We start from the raw sequence: 8177 nt of genomic DNA on the forward strand, positions 1-8177 counted from the left end.
TGTATAATGTTATCCCACGCCACTAAAGTATCCAGTCCCCAATGGGATCCTCCATCCGATATGTGATCCCTGATCCCGAAGATTGTCCCCTACCCAACACAACAACCCTTCCCCGCACATGTTGTACATTTTGTTTTTTAAGAGGATCTTAAAATACCTATATACAATAACTAAAGTTCAAAGTTTGAACCGTAGAACTAACGCCGCTCTGGCGGCACACAGGCATCTGGCATCATATGGAGACAGTGTTAAATTGTTTTTGGATACAAGCCCCGCCCCTAATGGCGTGGCCGGATATGAAATTTAGTACTCAAAACAACAAAAGAACAAACATTAATTATAATACAAAATCAAATAATAAATGTAAAGATTTATTGTAAAACGATACTTGGTCAGTAAGGCTCTCCTCCGGCACACGCTGCTAATATTAAGCGAAACGACAAAGAGTGCGTGCGAGAGAGACAGAAAATCAGTCTGAGCGTGTCGTCGGGCGCTGCGTAGTCACTGCAAATTTGATCCAGATCAGCAATGGCATTTCAGCAATCTGATAGATATGGTCATTATCTATGATTCTGCGTTTTTAGTTTTCTCGAATCTGCAATATTGTGGATGCAACAGATTTTCGTTCTTTGTGGGGACGGAAGGGGGTGGGGCGAAATTCTGAGATCTAATTTTTATATTGAGATCTAACAGGAGTGCGGATACTAAATTTGGTTACTCTAGCCTTAATAGTCTCTGAGATTTGTGGATGCCCCAGGTGTGGCGAAATTTGGACACGAAACGGTCAAGGTCCGATATCACAGGAGTGTGGATACCAAATTTGGTTGCTCTGGATCTTATAGGTTCTGAGATCCTTGAACTCATATTTTGCAATTGGCAAAACCGACCATGAAACCTGTGTGTTAGAGAGAGACAGAGCGAGAAAGAATGAAATTGTTTTCTTGATTCTGGCTATAATCATTATACGATCTGGTTGAGATCTTACACTCTAGAACATATAGTCATCCTCTACGATTCTGCGTTTTTGGTTTTATCGTATCTTTAAAAATGTGGATGCCACAGATTTTCGTCCTTTGTGGGGGCGGAAGTGGGCGGGGCGAAGTTTTGAAATATTTTTGTAGCAGTGACATATCACAGAAGTCTGGATCCAAAACATCGTTGCTCTAGCTCTTATAGTCTTTGAGCACTAGGCGCTGAAGGGGACGGACGGACGGACGGACGGACGGACGGACGGACAGACGGACAGACGGACAGACGGACAGACAGACAGGGCTCAATCGACTCGGCTGTTGATGCTGATCAAGAATATATATACTTTATGGGGTCGGAAACGATTCCTTCTGGACGTTACACACATCCACTTTTACCACAACTCTAATATACCCCAATACTCATTTTGAGTATCGGGTATAAAAAGTAAAGAAAACGGACCTGTTATATTGACAATATATTTTTAGATGTTTTTTTAGCACAGTCAATCGGAAAAAAAAGAAAAAAATGTGATCCTTCGAGCCGGATTTGAACCAGCGACCTATGGATGTCTACCTTTCTGTCAATCGCTCTACAGTCCACCGCTCTACCAACTGAGCTATCGAAGGCTACGAGCGGTAGGGGACAAAGCAGCCTGATAACGTCGAGGGGCGGCGACGACAGACAGCCGACGGGGTGACGACTAGGGACGGGACATAAACAAAATATGCACATAACATAAAATAAATGCCAGAGAAATAAAACAAATCAAAGCGAAATAATACGCAATAAATTCTGCGTTCGCTTCGGCTGCATGTAAATGAATTTTCGGATTCCGCTTTGCTGCTGATATTCGCCAGTCGAGGGAGAAGCAAAGTCGCCAGCAGAGGGATAGAGAAGCAAAAGAGCTGAAGCGAAAAAGCACAAAGAAATACTCGTAAACAGAAGCAAAGGCAAAGCGCTGACGTTCCAATTTAGCGCAACTTTCGCTACTTGTCGCCGCCCGATGGGTGCCTACAGAGGGGGGGCGGGGAGCACTGGACATGGAGGTGCCGACGTGCAAAGCGCACAGAGATAACGTCAGCTTCAGCGTTGGCGCTCTGCAAACGTCATCAGCATAGTTTTCATCACTCTGAAATTGTACATTTGTGTGTACATATGTACGCATTTATGTGTGTATGTATGCTGATGAAAGACGCCGAACAGAGATTGGAGCCGAACGCTGCAAAACCCGAACACAGCACACGAAGGCAAAAACAAGAGAGTGGGAGATCAGCAGCCAAGAACAATGTATGAAAGAGAGGGGAGTGGAGTGTGAGAGGGCAACTGAGGCCCGCAGTGTCACGTTTGTGGGTGGAATGGGATGGCACACACAATGCAGCGGAAGCAACCCATCGTGTCGCACTCGCAAAAGCAATATGCGGACCCTTGTCTGGGTGTCCGTGCCCCTCACCATCCCTATCCACCCACTGAATGGAATATCCACTCCGATTCCCTCCGTTCACCGTTCCGTCCGTCTGGCGACTGGCATGACACTCCATTTTTTATTTTCCGCCGCATGAAAGCAATTTCTGCAGCTACCACTCCCTCTCCCGCTCCCCTGCTGGTCGCTGCACTAATTGGAGCACATGATAAAGTAACTTTTTGGAAAACAAAGCCATGGCTCCCCACCAGAGAGGGAACCTGGCGAAGCACTCAGCCGCGCACATACACACACACACAAACCCACCCACCCACTCAGGCGGCGACTCTCCGGCATTTGTCACGAAAAGGTCTCTGGAGTTGCAACCTTTCCATGTAGCTGCTGCCGCTGCCGCTCCCGCTGCTGGGGGCTGCACCTTCTCATTTTTCAGTTTTCCTTTGTTGCTTTGGCGGAAAATGTCAAAATATAAATCAATTAACTTTCTGGGAAAACTTTGGGCTAAAACTTTCAAAGCAAATTTATCGCTGCCACATCGTGTTGCATAGCCAGGGGGGTTGTCGGGCGGTGCCATGGTGTTGCAGGGTTATTTATGTGCCGCGAGCAGGTCATTTGTGCGCTATGCGGAATGATGTGTTAGTTGAGGCACTGCGGATGGGGTTGCCGTACTCCATTTTGTTGTTGGAACAATGGGTTGGTTTTAGGTGCTTCAAATAAACCATTTAATGGAAAATTAAGTTTGATTGTACTACATTTTTGTAGAGTTAAGTCATTGAGTACCACAAATAGCTTTAGTTAATTCTCGTTAATCGTTATTCTGCGTTTACAAATGATTCGATCCCTTCTGTCGAATGGCGCTGAAAAACTTTATCTGCGTTGCAAATACAATAATCGTTTAAGTTTTCAAAGGCGAGTGTTCCCACTATAATTCTGAGGAGTAATGTTTTTGGATTTTCCTGGATATTCCATCGTGCCACAATCATTTTATATAGATATAGACAAAATACTTGGGAGTATGCCGTAAATAGTGGGATACAAAGTATGTCTATCGAATTATGATGTCAGCTTTAGATGTGAAAATTATCAGATTAAGTTTATAATCTCGCTCCGCACATTTGACACTTCATTAGATATATCCATCAAATCGCGGCCCCGACTCGTGCCAACTTTCCTTTGCCAGCAAACGGATCCAAGCGAAACGAAAGTTCATTAAGTGGGGCCGTGTTCATGGATAGAAAGTTGATCTGTTGCGATAGACAGCGATATGTAAACACATGAATGTATCTTCAAAGGCCTTCATAGGCGCTATTTACAAACAAACAAGTTGTTCAGCCATATAGACACATTATATACAGATCTACGAGTATATAGATACATACATATATCTATGTATATATGAATGTACGTACGGTTGGATGGTTTGATATATGTAATGATAAACAAAGAAATCATTTCAATCGCTTTTTTCAAGGCGAGCACATTGAATGTTTACAGAGAGAGGAACACAGAGAGCGTGTGTGTGAGAGAGAGAGAGGGGGATAGAGAGTGTGAGAGAGGAAGCTTTTAATCAGTGGAATTCATTAAGTTCAACGAAAATGAAAATAATGAAATAAACAAATTGAAAATTCTGTCGTTACGTTGCTCTTTTCTCTGCTCCGATGATAATCTGCTCTGCTCTGCAATGCCACTCTTCTCTTTCCTCCCCACAGCTCTCCTCAGCCTATAATGCTGCCTATTTCTCCTCTCTTCTCTCATTTTGTTGGAATTTGAATCTCTGTCAAAACGATTAGTTGTTGCAGTTTACTCTTTGCCCGTCTCTCAACCATTTTGTTGTTGCTTTGGCTTTTGCTCATTCTGTTTGATTTGTCGCTTTTTCTGCCCATTACCGCCGCCTCCACTCCCAGTGTTGTGTCCCCTCCAACCCACACGCTTTGGGTATCTAACCCACTGCAGAAGCGAGTCAATAGAAATTTGATACTTCTTTCCAAGGAGAGGAGAGGCGACAAACACACGCACACAGAGATACATGCATACGTGTTTCAGATACTTCACAAGACACGGCTGGATCGGATCCATGGCCCAGGGTCTGGGGACGGGACTGGCGACTGGCGACTGACAGCGGTTGTGAATTTAGATGCCGATAAGTAAAATGTATCTGCGGCCAAAGCTAAAATTCGAGGCGCAAAATTCAATGCGAAAGCAACAAAACAACAAAACAACAACTAGCACAATACCAAAAGCGTTGCCAGACAACAACAACAACAACAACATAAGCAACAACTACAGATACAACAAAAGCAACAATAATAATAGCTTGCATAAATGGAACCAGTTTTGTGGCCGAGGAACCAAGCAAAAGTCGGAGACTTTAGTTAGCGTCAGCTTTGAGTAAATTTATGCGGCCGCTGCCAGAGGCAGGCAGGGGCTCAGGGGGGCGGAGACAGAGACAGACAGACGGCGGCCTCTGTTTAGACATCCAACTCGAACCAGAGGCCGACTCTACTCTCCTCTCCGACAGAGTCTGCGGCGACAGACTCAGACCCAGAGTCGGACCCGAAGCCAGAGTTCCCCCTCCCCCTCACACCGCTTCGGAGGCCTAACCTGGTCGGACGGTCGCTCGAATGCCGAATGCCCAAAACCGACAGACGACATGTGAATATTAATGCTGTTGCTGGCTTCGGACTCCGAATCCGGGGAATCGCAACGGATCGCCACCGATCGCAGAACAAACCCAGTTCTGGTGACAAAATTTGTAGACTCTGCCGGTTCTTATTCCGCTTCTCCTTTTCGTGCGCGCAACTCCAGACTTTTCGTTTGTGCAAATTGCAAATTGCAAATGAGAACACCAAATGAGAAATGGGAACACTGGAAGAAAAATGATAATGTTTGTTGATCATCATCTAGACCCCTAGACCTGTTCTTAGTATTGCAGGTCAAGCAGATCATCAGACATCAATCAGATTGATGATTATCAGATTATTATTCGAATCTCTGATCTGAAAGATCGAATATATCGTAAGAAACAATTTCCAGCTGTCTATACATATCATTATTCCAGTTTTATCGACTCTTTGATAGATTTGATCAATATCCAATATGATTTTGAGGTTTTTTTTCGGTGCAGAGGAATTGGCACGGCTGGTGCGTGTTAAGGATCAAACGAGTTCCAAACGAACGCCAGACTCCAGACTGCAGCCCGAGTCGAAGCCCCGTCCTGACAACTTGATAAAGATTTCATGCCTTTGATTAATATGTTAAGTGTCTCTCCCCAGAAAAGCAAACGGCCAAACGGGATTTGCCGGCAAACACCAAACGCCGAAGGCAACAAAAAACTAACCAAAAAAAAAAAACAGAGAAGGAAAAGCAGGAAAAATCAGGCAACACGCACGATACGAAGGTGTCCGGAGTCCAGAACATGACAATAAATCAACTGCAAGTACAGCATGATGCGAGGAGGCAGGACTGCTCCGTGTTTGGCACTCCATGCCTGCTCTAAGGTGAGATGAAAACGAGGCTGGTAATGTCGATTCGAGGAGAAACAGCCACTCCACTCCATAAGTTCAGTTGATTAATCAGAACTGACAACGAAAGCATGGACACATCAGGATTGTATATATTTAATTGAAATCACTGTGCCACAAGGGATTTGCCTCGCAATTTACATAAATAAAAGCTATGAAAAGTTAATTCATACATAAATGTTCTCTGAAATGAGTCAGATAATTGAAAATTCATATCAGTCGAGTCGAGCATTATTCGTTCAATCAAGCTCCTCCCAAGTGCCACTTTATTCTCTCAATAGCTTACAATATTTAATTTTAAAATCATCTTTCAAAATGGTTGTTACCTTCTGAAACAGTGAAATGCTGGCTGTCTTTATCCTAATATCTGTGAATTCCAGCATTTGTAGATAGATGTTTAGGCTCCTTACGAGGAAAAACAGATATGATTAATCCTCAGAGAGAAATCAGACGACGAAAGTGGGGCCATGTTGGGAGATCCTTAGATTGAAGGTACTTAATTAGAACAGAATGCAGGATAAAGGACAGTTGTCTAAGAATTTCTAGAAATATCAATCTAATATCAATAAAATATCAATAATTAGGTACTAATAAATCTACAATTTTCATAAATTTCGCTAGAAGAAGTACTAGCCAAATTATCTTGATCTATAGGAAAGATTTTTATCCTATGAAGAGAAGTGCAAGAACTCCATGTATCTACTAGTATCACGACCTTTCCGATGTGAAACTTTCTGGATCCAAGCACGAGGTTTATTCCCAGCAGGGAATATAGTATTCTCTTCAGAGATATACTCGTGTGAAGGCCATTCTGCACTAAATATTTAGTTTCCAAGCAAAATAGATTTGATATTTTCCAATCGAATTGCTCCCGAAATTCCCAATAAATGTAACCCATACTAAGACTAATAAGTGGATACGAAACTGGAATAGTTATAGCAGTATTTCAGACACATATACAGACACATTTGGAAATTGATCAACTGCCGGAAAACGTTATTTTCGAAAGCAATCATTAACCGGCATAATTGTAGCTCAGGGGAATCGCCCCTCGGCGTCGGCTAGCACGCCAGAATCCGGGAATATAGTGGGTAAGTATTTCTGTAATATAATCAAAAGTCGAATATAAAAATGGAAATGAAAGGCAAGGAAAGCACTAGAGCCAGTGCCAGCCAAGAGGGTGGAAGGCAGGCTGTGGCAACCACCCCCAAAATGCATCCAGCAAACCGTGCAATAATGTCCTTAACACAAAAAGTCAAAACCAAACAAAATCTATCCATGTATGGGTGCATATGCATGTGTGTGTGTGCCTGTGTGTGGTGTGTGTGTGTGTGGGTGAGAGCGGAGAACCAGAGAGAATGAATGCCTGAAGCGGAGGCAAGCAAACGAGAGTAAAGCACGCGTCGAAAAGTTCCGCACCCAAGCCCCCCCCTGTACGACCACACAGAAAACCAGCACAGCACACAGATACACACATATGCATATACATATATGTATTTTGTTGTATGGACACAAGCACACACACATACACACACAAAGGATAGCAAGAAGAAGAACAGGAACAAGGACAGCAACGAGGACAGCAGCCCATCAAAGAGAAGAAAAAGTTTTTGCTGCTCTAACTTTCTGTCGCTGTTGTTTCCCTCTGCCGCCGCCGTCGCCGCCGCCTCTGCCTTCGCCTCTGCCTCAGTCACTGCCTTTCTGCCCTGCCCTTCCCACCCATTTCCCTCCGCCGCTCTGCTCTCCTGGGCAAATATTTAATTTTTATAAAGCCTTCTTGCGCTCCACCTCTCCCTCTCTCCCACGTACTCTCGGTGTGTGCTTGCGCTTGTGTGCGGGTTAGAAATTTTCTCTGGGCTTTAAAAATATTAAAGGATAAACGACAAGCGCACATAAAATGTAAGCTTTATGACACTGAACAGGATATCCCAAAGCTTAGCTGGGGGGATGGCAAGCAAGGACATTCGGGGCCTCTCCACTCCTGCCCTAAACCTTAATTTATTATGGAAACTTTATAAATAAGTGAGAATGAACACAAATAGGTTTCTTCATTAAATGCGTGACAAGACAAGAGCTTTCCGTGTGTCGTGCCTCCTGGAGGAGGAACACCACTCTACCCTGGTGTGGCCGTATAACGGCAACAGGACATTCATTCGGCTAGTGTCATGGGGGGTGGGTGTTACCAGAGAACAGGAATATTTGGATATGGTAATGATATATCTGTACAAAGTGTAGAATAAGTAGATTTATCTGGAAGCTCTGACCTT

The 8177-nt window shown here is 43.9% G+C and overlaps 1 non-coding gene across 1 annotated transcript; it reads right to left on the reverse strand.

Moving 5' to 3' along the window:
- Positions 1 to 1503: 1503 nt before the first annotated feature.
- Trnay-gua lies at positions 1504 to 1598 on the reverse strand. The gene is made up of 2 exons: positions 1562 to 1598; positions 1504 to 1539 (listed from the first exon to the last, which is right to left on the reverse strand). It is a non-coding gene; the product is annotated as a tRNA-Tyr (tRNA).
- Positions 1599 to 8177: the final 6579 nt, after the last annotated feature.

Source organism: Drosophila miranda, chromosome 3 (genome assembly GCF_003369915.1).
Source record: "Drosophila miranda strain MSH22 chromosome 3, D.miranda_PacBio2.1, whole genome shotgun sequence".
NCBI lineage: Eukaryota > Metazoa > Arthropoda > Insecta > Diptera > Drosophilidae > Drosophila > Drosophila miranda.